The following is a 17,246-nucleotide window of genomic DNA, read 5'->3' on the forward strand; positions in this document are numbered from 1 at the left end:
TGGAATGTTCAATGTATGCTGTTTTTTTTTAACAATGAATGTAGAAAGCCATTTAAATTGCGTTGTTTTGAAATGTGAAATGTGTAATAAACAATGGAATAAACTGGCTTTGTGACTGTTGTACTGCTCCACAACTCATGAATTTGTTTCGCGCCTGTCATCCAACGGCTAACTACGAGCAATTCACCGGAACAAAAAAACAAAAAAAAACTTTTACTCATTCCCAACCGGCTGCGGAGGCAAAACCTTGCATGATGGGATATCTTGCTCCGGTTAGTGACCATCGGATGTTCACTACATGTCGCGGTGAATTGTGAGATACATTCAGTGCACTATATAGTGAACATTAATAATCACTAAACATTCGGACACAAAATGGCGTGGTCACTATATTGTGCACTATTATGTTAACCATTATGTTAGGGAGTGATTTTGGACAACAGCCATAAACGTTACGTTTGTTTAATCAGATCAGCTGATCTCTGTAACATGCATGGGCTACATGACAATACGTAACAATGAGCTGAATTACCTTTCCAGCGGAAAAGAGGCAACTTTGGTCACTTTTAAAGCCTTTCTCCCCCATCAACGACCTCCATTTGGGAAAAGCGACGCTGATATTCACTTATGTTTTATCCTATCTTCTGTCTCCAATCCTTTTGGACTCGTCATGTTTTCGTTTCTTTGATGACGACTCGTGGTCTTTAGAGGTTTGTTTTGCAGAACAGTAAGTGTGGTCTACCATGTCTATTCAGATAACTTCACAAAATTGAAAGACTTCCAAAATACATTCCATCTCCTTCTTCCTCTTCTTCTACAACGTCACATACAGCTTCTTGGTCTGCAAAGTAGCAGCGAATCGCACTTGCGTCATCCTTTGTTCCTTCTTGGCCACTGTAATCAATATGGCGACCCAAGTGGTGTCCTTCCGGGTAAGCCTTTGTGTAGAGCGGACCACGATATATGTAAATAAATAGGCGAAATCTAAAGTAATAAAAACGTAATGACTCGTTTCATAGGGTGACTATATAACATTAACAACATAGTTTCATGTATTATATTTAATTTCTGTTAATAAATCACCACAATTATTTCACACTGGTCATTTAAACATTAGTTTAAAGCCTTGTCTCTCCCAATGTATCCCAAGACCACGTCAAATAATGTGGTGAACAAAATGTAGTCATGAATCAGATCAGAAAGATGCCCCAGGTTGTAATAATCAAATAAACAAATTACTATTTTTTTCAACTTCTGTAGAACCGCCTGCACACATTCACATGCAGTACAAATCACAGCCATGTTCAGAGACATCTAAAATGCATGAGACCCCACCTTGTTGCCCCCATCAGTGCTAAATAGGCTTTACCTCCACCTTGTCAGCTGACCTGGCACTCCATGTGGCCCTGTAGAGCCTCCTCTCATTAAGCAGAGGCATGCAGAGCTGTGGCAATTAAGTACAGCATGCTGATGGATAATGACGGCAATACTTTGGTGACATCCCGAGTTGTATGTGGTGTATGTGTGTGTAGAGATTGTTTACTACCTGACGCGTCTCATAATACATTTACCAACAGCTCCTTGTGGTGATAATCACCGGTGGCATCAGAGCTAGGGAGTAAACACCATTCTTGTTAACGTTAAAGCAGATGAGAGTTAAGTGGCGGGCTGATAGAAAATAAATAGGAATGTACCTGCTGCGTCTCCAGATGCCTTTTAGGCTGAGTTTAAGCGAGTGTAACCTGTCCTGCAGTGATGGTGATGGTGTTATACTTGGAGGGAGAATTTCTGGATTACTATTGTGGTCACACACATTTTTGTCAACATTCACCAGCTAATTGTGTGTCAAACCTCCTATATTGTAGTTAGTTTGTGTTCCTCTTGAGTTAATAACCGCAATGAAACACTGACCTTAAATTATAATCCTCCCATGGTCTTCTGTAAATAAACTCATGGTTCCATGCTAATGCAGTCTTCCGAAAAGACTGATAATCACTGTTGCTTTATGAGAGCTCTATCATTTTTTTATAGGCTATTTTTTTCAATATTATATTTATTATTTTTTCTATATTATTTATAAGCAACTATTATTCAGTTAGGGAAAGTAAAGATATGGTCTCATTGTTTCATTTCTTGACTTTTAAAAGAATAAAAATCAGTCCAGTGCCTCACAGTTGCTTTAGATGTATGCAACTCGTTGTAGCGTAAAGTGATAAAATATAAGGATTTACAAGAAGTTCTCACTATCTAAATAAACCTTATTTAACCTTGTATGTATGGGCACCACCTTCAAAGAAAGAAAAAGACAGACTCTTACGATTCTGGTTTGTTAAAATGAATGTTTCAGTCTCATAGTGCTACTTCGTGAATTTTCGTTTGGTTTGACTGACATTACGTAAAGAAAACTTAAAACACAACCTGTTAATTATTTATGTATATGAACTATTTATTAAAATGATATAACTAAAACTTGAACAGTAAGACAAAAAAGAGAAATGTGTTGAATATGGAGGATTATACAGGAAACACTTAGGGGGGAATGGAGGGATACTGGGATTACTCAGAGTGTAAAGGCTAACATCTTGGAGTCATTTATCATTTTAACAGTGAATTCTCTCGACACCCACCATATACTGTCTGTAAGGTAAGAAGAGGGCAGACCTTACTTGGGTTGACACTTTATCCCTGTTAGCAGGGAGTGGCAGAGTGGCCATTGGAACGACCATGAGATTTCCCAGTCGGCCGGCCAGCCAATGAGCTCAAGAGAACCAGCCTGCAGACTGCCCTGTGCAGCCATGTGAAGTTCATGAGCAGCCGACTGAGTTAAAACTGTTGTCAATCAAGCATGTTCCCGAGAAAATCTCAAAGATCTCTGACAGCTATACCAGAAAGTAGTCCAACCAATATATATAACACTTGTTGTCTCTCTACATCTCACTCATGGTTGCTGGAATGTCAAACTCAGTCTCATTAATCCAGCCTACAGATTTTTGTTTAGCCTCCTATCTTGATATAATTCTTTTTATTCAGACGTTACACTTTATTGTCAATTGTATGATTTTGCCTTCTGCCATCTAGTGGTCATATTTCCATACATTTTGTTTGTGTAGTTGATATATGGGAGGTGGAGGGGATGGGTTGGGCCAGTGGTGGGCCGATGCAGTCAGAATTGTGCCGGTGGATTTTTGTGTCCCACTCCGCCCCTGCCTGTTAGTCAGCTCTAAACACACCAATTGATAGCCAGCGCAGTCCAAGTGGGTTTCTCTCGGTTTCCACGTCTCAAGGCCTTCCTTGGTTGGGGGTGACTTTCGTGGACTTTAAAGCTGCCTGGACAGTTCGCTTCTTCTTCACCTGGGCTTCTCAGTGCAAGGAGACGGAACTGGCTAGTATAAAGGAATTCACCGCAAAGAATGACAAAATTATCCAAGTGTCGGAGTTGTTTTGGTTGCTGACCAACTCTGATGAGGTGAACTTTAATTCACAAAATATTAACAAAAAGTTGACAAGCTTAACGCTGGCTTTCTTGGTAAGAAAAACTAACTATGTGATAATGTGTGCGGCAGCAGAGGTTAAAAATGTGCAACGTAAACAGACATAGAGACGAGATGACATGGACGAACGAAAAAACACAAAAATAAAAATAAAAAATCTTTCTACTACATTATGTTTCTTTCTTTACTCAGATCTTTTTTCTTCCTCCTCATCTTTCTATCATATCATCTTTCTGTCTGTCTGTCTTTCCATCTTCTTCTTCGTACTACCGATCTTCCATCCTTCTGGTTGCTGACTTTGGATCGCGGGTTCCAGGGTTTGACTCGCGGAACGACGTCGGCTTACGCTACACTTTCAGCATGTGGTATGCCTGAAACTGTTGTGACGTCTGCCTGGGCATGTTTTGTAGGATCTAATTCTAGCATTAGTGTTTGATAAAACAAAGAAACTCGAATTCTCCATTGCTCTGTCTCATAACACATTTGTCTAGAGGATTCTGAAAACACCACAACTTGTTAAGATATGAAGGTTCAAATCTGTTTTTTCTCCAATATTCTCCTAAGAGGGTCCTTTGTTTGTTCAGCTTAGTTAGCACTAAGTCGTTAATGCATCCACCTAAGTTTATGGGGCAGGTCTGTGGAACTGGGAAACCTCCCGAAAATACTTTCAAGGGCAAAAGTTGTTGTCAAGTCGACTGCATTTGTTCCACTATGTGAAACAGATGCCTAAGCTGGGTACTATCTGGCGAATCTTTATCCAACAGACACAAATACAAACTCGATTACAAAGAGGTTGCAATTCTGTGTGAATTTGAACTATAAACAGTAATCATTGATTTGCAAATCTCTTAAAACCAATGTTTTCTTCACAAGTGAACATCGAAAACATGAAATAATAGAGTAAGTAAGGCTGTGGCAAACAATTATTTAGGTAATTGAGTAGTCTTTTGATTATTCCATTGATTAATAAAGTAAATCGATGCCTTATTGAGGTGTCTTATTATTATTTAGTTATGTTTTATGCTGAAGGGTTTCCTAACTCTACTCACTGCGGTCAAATATAAATTACACAATTACCTAGCCTTTACATATAACCACAATAACAATGAAGTCTAGGCTAGGTATTAAAGGAGCATTCACCCAAGGCTTAGTCTTTCCAAGGATGGATGGATTGTTGCTCATCACTTTGTGCCAGACTCTGTCAGAGAATCATTAATAAGTTCCAAAAAAAAAATCTTATCACAAAATTGCAAATAACTTTGGTCTGTCAACATCTACCCTGAATAATATTGTAAAAAGATTCAGGCAGTCTGAGGAAATCTCAGTGTACAAAGGCAAAGGATAGAAACCCCTGTTTGATGCTTGTGACCTTTGAGCCCTCAGGCTTTACTGCATAAGAAACCATCATGTCAACATGATGATGGCCACATAGGCTCGACCATTCCCCATGCTCTGGTTTCCTCATGCCAGTATCATCATCCTTGGTTGGATTCCGTTCATCAGCCGGCTTCATTTACCTGCCTGCTCGCCCCGCCACCAACTCAGGACCTCACATCACAGCCAGCATCCTCCCCTCCTACCTGGAACCCCTCAGGAAAACAAGTAAGGACAGCACAACCACCTTGGACAAATTCACCAGCCCGGATAGTCACCCTAACCATCTCCCTCCTCCCACAGAGTTCCCCGTCCTCCTGAAATCTGCTCTCAACCCTCCACTAATAAATTCTTATCTCACATATATTCCTCAAGTTCAGTGTCTGCATCAGAGTCTGTGTTCTCAGACGGCTAGTTCGCTAGCAGTGACAGTCTATCTACCCAAACCAGTAGTCGAGTTGAGGGGGCATCCCCCCTGAAATAAAAACGATCAAAATCATCCCCCCTGTAAAACTGCCCCCCCCCCCCCACCACCCACCCATCACTCCCATTTTTACAGTAAATACACAACTTATAACTATCTGATATTATTTCACTGTAATGCTGTAGCTCAGGAGGAAGAGCAGTCGCCCACCAATCGGAAGGTCGGTGGTTCGACTCTGGCTTCCCCAGGGCAAGACACTGAACCCCACGTTGCTCCCCCAGTGTATCATTGGGGTATGAATGTGTGTGAATGCTTAGAAAGCACGTAGTTATATCCTAAGACGTGCTGTATGAATGTGTGTGAGTGGGGTGAATGTGGCATGTAGTGAAGCGCTTTGAGTGGTCAGCTAGACTAGAAAAGCGCTATACAAGTACAAGTCCATTTACCATTTACCATTTGTCAAATATAAGTCCATTTACCATTTTAATGCGTGTTGAGTAAAATGAATAATAAAGTCCGAGGGCACAACTGCGCAAGCAAACATGCAATGACACAACATGATTGTTATTTTCAATTGGTCGATGCCTAATGCCAGAGGGCGCGGCATAAGATGCGGCAAGAGCAACATCTTGAGGAGTAATTGCACTGCAATGTCAGCATGGAACGAGCGGCTGGACAATGCGATGTCAGAGACTTTTTCAAAAAGAAGAAAATTACAGGCGAGCTATGAATCAAGACTCAGGAATCTCATTACTTTTTATTAATCTACAAAAGTCGCCAGACTCGCCACAGGTTGCATGCACAATAACAACACAGCTTTTTTTTTTTTTTTTAAAAACTAGCCGTGTCGCCTCCAAACTAGCTGAGATTAACTCACGTCACTCGTGACTCATCAGGCAACAAAAACAAGTGAAGATGTTAGCTAAAATTCTGACATTCAAGGCAAGTGACATTAAAGAGTATCTCCAACAGGTCGTCCCCCCCCTTGTGGGGCCTGTTCCTGTGGCCTATAATTTAATATAACAGACAGTGAATATGATAAGTGTGATCATCTATATACTGTACGTGCTGTCTCTTATCCAAGAGCAAGTTTGTGTGCTTTTAATCATTTGTAAAACTTATTAGCATGACATATCTGCTCATTTTATCAAACCATATAATGTTTTTTCTTCACATAGAGGAAGGAGGATCAAAAGGAGAAGGAACGGGAGGAGAAAGAACAGGTTTCCACTGAAAATGTTCAACCAGATGTCTATGTCAAGTCTTGGCTTCAAAGTCATTGCTTAGCTAACAATCAGAAAGCAAGACCCCGGAAAATCGTTGACAAAAAACATTATGATAGTCTTTGGAAACTGTTATGAGACACTGAGACAAGAGCATGTTTTGATTAATCTTGTTTTCAGTTTCTTTGTTATGTTTTCATAACATATATATATATATATATATATATATATATATATATATATATATATATATATATATATATATATATATATATATATATATATATAGCCGCTCTTTCTGTTTTTGCCTTTCCCCTTGTATTTGGAATAAACCTTTTGATTTTGAAGTACTGCATCTGGGTCCTCCCTTCCACCATCGTTTCGTGACAGAAACTAAAAACAGAGGAAAAGTGTTGTAAAATACTGTCTTCAGATAAACTTGATAAACTTGATAAATAGTGGGTTGATATGATTTGAGAGGATTAATGCTACACACACACCAGAAGACTTTGAAAAGACTTAGAACAGACTCTGAAAGACTATCAGCTCACATTTAAAGACTAGTGTTTAGAGTTTTTAGTCCCAGACTAAAGATTTTACAAAGATTGGGAATCTTGTAGGGTCACTATTTACAAGACTACAACTCGATTTTTTTTCCCATCATGCAATTTTTTTTGTGCAATAGTTTGTAGTGAAAAAAACAACAAAAAGAAGAGAAAACGCCATAGAATATGGGCACGGCCTTGGTTATATGGACTGCTTGTCGCTCGTTCTTCTACGTCCGCCGACATGTTTGTTATTGACTGTCTGCTTTCCTGTTTCCGATTTTGTCAGTGCTCATCTATTGGTTGTTGATTATGTTACATCACTGCGACCTGCAATAATATTAAACACCTTTGATATGATCACAAGCCCAAGATTAGGGAAAGACTGGTATGAAACACGGTCGCAGACTGCAGATTAGCACCTTAAACTTAACGATCGAGATGACGGGAGCGCGCCGAGACTCCAGTTAGACTCCTAAAGACTGTCAGTTTTTAGTCTGGTACCGTGAAATTCGTTTGGTGTAAGTCCAGCATTAGAAGTCTTATTTACAGTGTTTTCTTTTGATAATGAATTTACATGAATTACAACCCCCCCCCCCCCCCCCCCCCCCTTTTTTTTTAAGGTGAAATTTTTTTTTACAACTCGACTACTGACCCAAACCACCTTCTTTTGTGGTTAGTGTTGCTCTGTGTTACACACTCAGGCTTCCTCCTTTGCTCCACTTGCAGTTGCAACATATGCAGGTTTAAGGTGCAGATTCTATAATTTTTTACAAGGACTGTCTCCTCAACACTAACTTCAACTCACTCCAGTACTTAGATTAAATATATTAAAACTGGTCAAATTATGCTAGAAAGGATGAAAGACTTCATATCTCACAGAAACACAATGAATTGAATCAAAATGGTCATCTTTGTTTTTCACTCTGGTCCAACATTGGTACATTTGCATGAATTTCATCAACAAAGTGCAACTGTATCACAACCAGAAAAAGGAGGTTGGAAACTCCATTGGCCATTGATCAACTTGTCATCTTTCCATTTGTTAGTTGCTCTGCTCCTAATGCGAATGATGAGTGCCACTGATGATGAGAGTTGGACTTCCTTCTTATTTTCCTGATTATAGAAAAATGGTGCAAGATCAAAGATCATCATCATACAGGTGGGTTTAAAGCAGGCAGGAATGGTTTGAAAACAAAGAGAGGTGTATTGTCTTTTTTGGTTTAAGGAAAGTGGATATTCTGGAGTTGCAATGGAAGATTCAAATGGTATATAAAAGGTGTAGAGGTGAAACATCAGATCCTCCAGCCTCTCAATGACCTCCCCGTGGGCACATGTGTGTGGTTTGCTCATTTCACAAAATCAGTAATGGCTGCTTATTTTGTACTCATGGTTGAAAATGACAGTGACTGGAATATTGGGTTCATGAGTAGGAATTGAAGCATCAATTGAGATGCAAATTAAATTTTTGATTAGGATGAAATGTATGAGTAGCATCTGGCAGTTGGAATTGGAGCAGCATGATAATAATGGAGGAAAGGAAGCTTTAGGATGGTGGACCTACCAAGACACCCCAAGGTAAATAATAAAGGAGAAAAGAGGGTGGGTGTATGGGGGAAGAAGGCTGCTCTGCTTATGAACAGTAAATCTATGTCTGGCTTGATTATTTTAAAGTAACAATATGCCATCTAGTGATTAAGTTGGAAACAACAGCCATTTCAAATACCTTTGTTGCGAACGGTGGAGAGGTAGGACCCAGATGCAGTTCTTTAAGTTCGAAAAAAGGTTTATTTCAAAAACACAAAAACAGGGAGCAAGGCAAAACAAAGCGTGGCGGAGCCGGATAATCAAAAATACTTTGAACTAAGAAAAAACAAAGAAAGAATATGAACGAGATATGAGCAATGACTTTGGCATGAAATAACTACTGTGACTATGAGGCAGGAAACCAGACTTAGCTTTCAGTGACGGTGGCATGAAGGGTTAATGAAGATTCTACAATGAATGAAAGGAAACCAGGAGACTAAATTCTGTGGTGGGAATGATTAGTGATGACGTGCAGCTGATGACAATGAAGAAGGTGACATGAGTGAAACTAACCTGACAGGGGAGAAACATGACAAGAACATAACCTGAAAACATGAGAAACTGAAAACAAGACTATTAAAACATAAACTGTGACCTGAAAAACATAAACTGTGACACCTTCCATCCACTGTCTAGGAAAAAATAGATTGGTAGGCTGGAGAAATTAAGTAACTCTGATGTCACTCTGAGGACCATTTTGCTCTTTATCAGTAATTTCCATCTGGGAAAACCCTCATCAATCATAATTCATAGCTTGAAAATAGCTTGTTTTCTGCCTTGGCCCACCACAGAATTGCTTCACCTCTTCTCGTATTTCCATCTTTGGTCAAGTTCTTGGTCTTTACAAGCTCATCTTGTACACCATTGCCTGGTCTTTCATCATATAACAACTATGATCACCCATTTCTTGAATCAAACTTTTCACAAATCATTATTCTTAACCACCAACTCCTCCACTTTATTTTTGTGTCTTGTCCTTGAAATGGTACTCTTCTTCTATGTACCTTGTTTTATGGCATAGCAATAACACCATAACATTGTTTTTGATCATATAATCCATCAGTTTAACTAAGAAATCTTGTTATACAAGGTAACTTTGATACATCTTCTATATTATAATGGTTGCCAATTTTTGCTGCATCTTGGATACCTCTTGCCATCTTGACAAAACATTGCAGAGTCATATTTGTTCCCCATCTTTCACCACATATGACAGCCAACATCATGTTGGCCAGTAATGTCACAGTACGCTCTTCTACATACAACCTAACCACGAGGATAGATGGTCCATGTAGTCTTTCTCATGGGACCAGTGGTCAGTTCAAGCTTTTTCTTAACTTTTTCCCATATTTCCCTTAGTTTCAGTGAGTTGGTCCTTGACATTATTTGAATTTTAGCACCCATCTCTGTTCAAAGACAATCTTTTGTCCAAGGAAAGTGTGATGTAAAGTTGGATACTGTGCCACAGCTGTCAGTGGGCCACAGGCTGACTGATGACAGAAAAAGGACAACAGCACGGACTCAGAGGAATTTAAAGTACATGGATGGCCAAAATGGAGGAGAGCTATATCTGACACCCAAGATGAGATATAAACAAAAAAAGGGAGAAGTCAACCAATTTACAATATCAGCAAAGGGTGAAGATGCTTTTCATCACCCTGTAAAAGCCATCAGTCAACTGAAGTAAAACAAAGTAATTGTAAAAAAGTAAAACTGAGTAAAACAAAGGTTTAACTACTGTATTTAGCTACTACTTTATACGTTTTATCTCGGCCTAACCTGTCAAGAGTGTAAAACATTCAATAAGACTTGTGGCTTTTGGCCAGCACATAAAATTAATAGTTTTTGATGCTATCAGCTTCCTGTTTTGACATTGTATTTCCTACCACCTGTACAGATCATAACTGAAAAAGTATTGATTGAGTTATGGCAAGGAGAGCTTGCCATGAACCTCACAATTCATGTTGAGGGAAATATCTTTCGAACAAAGAACTCAATACTAATACACAATAATAAAGAGGAACACACCTTGGCTGCCAGTCTGACAGAAATGAATGTGAAGGTGGAGTATATACTACAGCTTCTAATTGGCTCTTGGTTAACTGCAAACAGAAACAGCCAGCATACAAGGCCGTATATCAATAGAGCTGCACAGAGGATACTGATTGCAGGTGTTCTTTTATCTCTATGCTGGCATTTTCCATTTTATCTACACAAAGCTTCTCATGTAACATATAAGTGCTTCTAAAACCACGCAAGTCAACTTCTCCCCATTTATCATGACAGAAGAAAAGGAAAATAAAGAATAATCCACCCAAGGCAAACACGCAACCCTCTGGCAGTGCTGACAGAGACTGACTGGAGACAAATGTCAGATGTCAGTCAAAGTCTAATAGTGTGATGAGACTGACTTAAGAGTGTGTTTTAGAGACAAAACAACTGGAAGGATGCGAGCGGACAACAATAGATACAAGAACAGATTTGCTATGGAGAGTGCTGAGACATGAAAAGATGAGAGAGGTGAAACAGCTGAGACAACACATGGTTCTATGAATGAAAAGTGAACTGAAATTAAACCCACAATGTCCTCATTCTTAATACATTCATCAAATACACCCTGTCCTTTCATGCATTTTATCTATGTTTGAAATACATTGCATTCAGATGTTGAATATTAATACATCAATAGTTTGTCTCCCCTGTCATTGCTCTAGCATTCATCTTATTCCCGATCAGTTCAACAGAAAAGCAATTTCTACGAAAATCATGACAAAATATCACCCATTAATGTGTTCTGGGGTTGTGGAGAGTTGTTAGCTGTTGTAAGCTACCTGTTATTGTTGTGACTGAACTGCTAAAGTTCAGCAGTTCTTGTTTTTTTTATCATTCAGCAAACAGCTTCAGCCATCTGTTTGCAGCCAAAGCATACAAGATGGGATCGCTCAGCATCCTCTACTGAACATTCGATTTCAGCATGAGAACAATCAACAAACACAGCTCCTATTCACAGACTGGCTCTGCTTGGAGCACATCATTGATTTGAATTATTTTAAGTGACGTTCGCTGTGCCGTAAACCATGCATCACATCAGATAACAACTTGTTAGTATTAAGGTAAACAAGAAAAGAACCATCCAGATTACTTAAAAATTAATTTAAAGAGATTTTTAAATCCTTTTTGAAATCCAATAGAAAACACACATCAGGCTTCTATCCGTGACCTTGTTTGGAGTGTATCGGCTGCACAGTAGTGTCATGGGCAGGTGGTGGTATAGGCTAAATAGCACATGGCCATAAGAGGCAGCTGTAGCAGAGCTATAGTCGATAGCTGGAATCAAAACTTGGAAGACGACACAAACAAAATCAGTGGTGAAAGGGAAAATTAGGTCCTCAGCAATTCTTTTCAAATGGGTATAATCATTTGTTCTTTTAAGTCTTTTAATATTAAGAGACTTCGACATGTAGCCCGGGGAAGCTGAAGTCAAACCACCGATTTGATGGCCTCTTCCTCCTGAGCTACAGCCGCTGTACAATAGAATGTACAATATATGAACATGGTAAGATGCAGGTGAAATAGTAAGCATCAGAGATTATGATTATTCATAGTCAGTGGGTCTACATGATGAGATTAACTTGATTATAGTTGGGTTATGCTCCTTATCTGAGCAAGGGTAATTATCCTTGGATATATGGCGGTGAATGAATCGAATCACTGGCATAAAGCATGTCATATCCCAGTATGATAGGGAGCGCTGCACCCATTTCAACTATTGCTAATAGAGCCACCTCCGGTTGACGTATTCACCACTCCATCGTGTTGTTTGTTTCTTTCCGACGGCGGCGATAACAACAGTAATATCGTCTCCTTCGACTTTCAGGTGATGATCGGGGAAAAAATCTCGAGCATGCGCAGAACGCTCGATCCGATCCACTGTCGTTTACATGCATGTTCAGTAGGCATTTGGATCGAGTTATCTCGGGGTCTTAATTCAGTCGCAAGTAACCCGATCCGATTTCTTGTCAGATTAAGGTGTCTACATGAACTGAATAACTCAATCTTATTGTAATTTAGCCAATAATCCGATCCGATGGCACACATGTAACCACACTGAGTGTAAGTAACATGCTTGGTACATGATAACTGACTCATGTCAGACTTTTCCCTTCAAACACCACAACAATGATGGGCACCTGACTACAATCTGGATTTACTAAGGCAGATTTGAATCAGCCTGTAAGATTGCATCACATTAGTTCTAAAGTGCAGCTCAGAAGAGGGAGGTTGGACCTCAAAATGACAAAGGCAGGAAAAATGAAGAATTTGTTACGGCCACCACTGACATAAATATGGAGAAGGTGTAGAAGTATGGCTTCCAATTAATTCTGAAGTGAAGAATATCAAAGATTTTTCACATGTTAATTAAGCTACATTGTCCATATTGCCTTGAAATCAATTAGTTCCAGTTAAAAGAAAGTTATTTTGGGAAATGTATACAGAATGAATCCATTGTCAGCATCAGTTGAAGCTGTACATCAACGGAAGATACTGAACACGTGAAATCTGAGTTGTAAACACCCATCTTGCAGGAAAGAGGACTCTTCTGCTGCTATTTAACTTTATTAATGATTGCTATTCACATGTGGTAAATGTGTTAAAATGTAAATCCCTACAACTAATTTACTTCAAGAGACGCTTCCTGTTTGGAAAGGTTTTGATCAATCAAAATGTATTCCTCCTGTTGGACTTAATGAAAGACTTTCTTATTCCTCTAGTTTGACTTTCAGAGCAGATTGCTACAGCTCTCTTTTAAGAGGTACGTTGTTTCTTGAACCTGCTTTGAAAATGTCTCAGTCTGCCTTCCTGTTCAATAAATTTAATGGATGAAATTTTAAGTTTCTGTTGCATAAGAAATTGCACATGACTCTAAATATGATCTTAGCATAATAATCTACTAAAACTAGGTGAAATAACTTGAATTGGGTGTTCTATATCGTACGGTTAACATGTAATAGTGTAGGTGGGGCAAGTACATGATTCATATTTGTTTGTTTAATTTGACAACCTTTGAAACGGTGCCTTTTAATACTGATCCCTCTGGTTTGTGGCCAACAGTTAATGTAATTAAACGGTTCCAACTTGGTGTGAAAAGTTGTGAAAGTCAAAAAGTTTTTAAAAAACCCTTTAAATTGAAGTGGTTTCCATCAAGGTTAAAGCCACAGTAACATTTTGATATATGTTATGCCCTGTCCAACGGTAACCAACACACAAGATGAAAATGGCCCATCTTCCTCAGGTCTCAAGCAGCCACAGCGACATAGTTAAGATATATCAGCATGAAGGTTTATTTAGATTTAGATACTATTTAGAGTTGAAGATAAGCTTCAGGAAGGGCAAAGGCCAAAACAACAAACAAAACATAACTATCGACGTCAGGAGAGAAAAAGCAAAGCAAAAAAAGACAGTCACTTACCTCCCTGGTCTAACTAAACAGGAGAAAACAAATGAAAATAACATGGCCGTCCACCCCTACCAACTCCAACTTATGAATGTCTGAAGTTATGTTTAAATATTACTTGTGTGAAACGGTGTGGCTGGTTGGGAGGAGACGGAGATGAGCGAGTGGTTGTCATCATCCCAAGACCTTTTCCCTGGTAGCCAATCCTCTGTGAGCTCTTGGAGTTGTAAACAATCAGAGCTTACCGCCTGCAATTTTCATAAATTTGACAAAAAAACACAGCAGTCATAACAATATAAAGAAAAAAAAACTTTCCTGCAAACTTTGAGACGTATTTGTCCGTCATATAATAACCCAAATAAGTGTGGAATATACACTGAGACATCAAACACTAAATCATAATAATAATAATTATGAGACTCCATCACTTAGAGGATTTGTGTTGGTCTGGTGTTTTAGGTGATTCAGAGAGTGAGGCGGGGGTCTTGGAGTTGAAAAGGGGTTTATTTACAAATTAATGAGTAGGGATGAAGCTTGGTATTTATGGTTTGGGTGATTAGAGGTGATCAGCAGCTGGCAGCCAAACACCTGCACATTTCAGATCCCAATCAGGTAATTACACTCTCAGTGGGAGCAGAGAGAAGCGCCGAGCCAGGAAGAGGAGGCAGGGAGTGTGACATATAAGCTGGTAATAGCCCTTAAACTAATAATAGTTTAAGGGCATGGCTTTCTATTCACACATATCTTAGGACATTTTATGAACAGTACCTATTTTAAACTTTATAATAAGGACAGATTTAATTGACACGTATTTTAATTAAGCGCTCACATCACCTGAAACGATATCGCCAGTCCAGCAGCTCCCTGACATTTTAAAATGTAGTTTCTAATTTATTTTAGCTATACGCACACTTGCTAATATGTTCAACTTTGATATACAGCATTAAATAAAACCTTAGCCTCACAACTGTCACAGTCTGCTCAGTTTGTCACGTCATAGTTTATGTTTAATCATGTTTTCAGGTTATGTTCTAGTCATGTTTTTCCCCTGTCACGTTCAGTTCACTCACGTCACCTGTCTAATTGTTCACAGCTGCACCTCATGTCACTGATCACTCCCCTCACAGTATTTAGCTTCCTGGTTTACTTTCATTCATCGCAGAATCCTCACTATCCCTCCATGCTTCGCACTAAAGATAAGTCTGGTTACCTGCCTCATAGTTTGCCTGGTCACAGTCTTGTTTTGTCTTAAATCATAGTATTTATCCATAGTCCTGTTTCTTTGTTTATTCGCAGTCATAGCCTTGTTTTGCTCCATGTTTAAGTATTTTTGAAATCCGGCTCTGCCGTGCTTTGGTTTTGCCTTTGCTCCCGGTTCATGTTTTGAGTTTTGGAATAAACCTTTTTGAACTAAAGAGGACTGCATCTGGGTCCTACCTTCCCATCGATCGTATGCAAAACAACTATGCAAAAACAAATTAAACAAAAACAAAGACACTGTATCTTCCTCCCATTAAGTTCACAGGTCTCGTTAGATTTTCAGCCATAAATGGAACATTTAAGGGAATGTGTGTGTTCTTGACGCTATGAAAATAGTGTGAGAAAAAGAGTATAATGTCTGTGAATGTATAAGTTGTTGTAATGCAACCTTAATTTAAATTAGTATTTAGGGGCGTATTATGCGATTGACTTTGCGATTGAGTCTTTTTTTATTAGAGTTAAGTTAGGGTTTGAGTGTTTTTTGGACTTTGGTTTCTGGATTCATTGTTTCACTTTGGTTTGTGTTCTTGAGTTATTGGTTTGTTATCAGGTTTTCTTCATTTTGTATTCTAGACATTAGATTGCTTCTTAAGCTCCTCTTGTGTTGTTTTTATTAATTGTTCTTGTCAGTCTTGTCTTCAGTTATGCTAGTTCCTGTTTCATTGTCTCACTTATAGTTGCCGCAGCTTCTATGTCCTGTTCATTAGTTCCACTCATTTCCAGCGTGTCTCAGCTGCTACTATTCACTAATCACTTCTCCTCTGTATTTATTTTAAGCTCTCTGTCTTCTCATAGTCACTGTCAGGTCCTCCCTGTTGTTTCACCCATGGTTTGAGCCATGGTGTTTCGTGCTCCTCTGTTTTAGTCAGGTTTTGTCAGTTCTTCTGGTTTTGCTTTCTCACAGTTTAGCTGCGCTTTTTGTTACATTTTCCTTCAGAAACCAGTTTAGTTTTCCTTCTGCCTGTTCCGAGTCTGCATTTGGGTCCTTCTCCTCTCTCCACCACTTATTGTGACAATTGGGCCATTTCACACATGCCTTTCAAGCTGGGACTATATGCAGTTTTGTTGTCCATCTTTGTCATGAGTAAAAGAACAGGGGGTGTGAGGTGTCAGAGTCGATCCACTGCACCTCTGAGATGGCAAGGGCCCACAAGCTGGCATTACAGAACTCACCACTCTTATCAACGGTGCTGTCGTCACGTTTCTGATTCTGCCAGCCAGATGTGAGTAAGCACGCACACAATCAAGGGCTGTGCCACCTCTGTCTGGCATCTGTGAATTATCAAAGAAGAACAGCAGGGGATTAACAAGGATGTCTTTTATACGTGAAAAGAGTTGCAGGACCACAGTGCAGGCAGATATTTTATTCTTGTCACTGATAGTCGGCATAGCGACGAGGTGAGAAGAGAGGACCCGAATGCAGATCCAGATTGACAATGGAAATTTTATTTATTAAAAAAGACCTATAACAAAAGGTGCAGCAAAGCCAGAATTCCAAACAACAGAACTGATAAACAAAACCCGAAGAATAAACTGACGTGACTGGACAAGTTTGGAGAACAAGAACTTGAACAGACCAACTAGACGTGAGGTGTGCCGGTGACAAACCTGACTTGACAAGATTGGTAATGGTAAGAATTTGACAATGAGTGAATGATAACTGGGAGTTCAAATGCAGAGGAGGACGATTAGTGAGTAGGGATGTCACGATTACCAGTTTTCATGATTAATTGCGATATTAAACTTTACGATTAGTTAATTGTAACGTTTCCTAAATGCTGTCAATTTCTAGAAAATATTATGCTGGAACCATATTGGTACATCAACGCAACTCGCCCGGAACGAAAACAAAGTTACACAACAACCGCGTGCCACCCATAGACATAT

This window comes from Leuresthes tenuis, unplaced genomic scaffold, assembly GCF_036924035.1.
Source record: "Leuresthes tenuis unplaced genomic scaffold, fLeuTen1.0.hap1 SCAF_6, whole genome shotgun sequence".
NCBI lineage: Eukaryota > Metazoa > Chordata > Actinopteri > Atheriniformes > Atherinopsidae > Leuresthes > Leuresthes tenuis.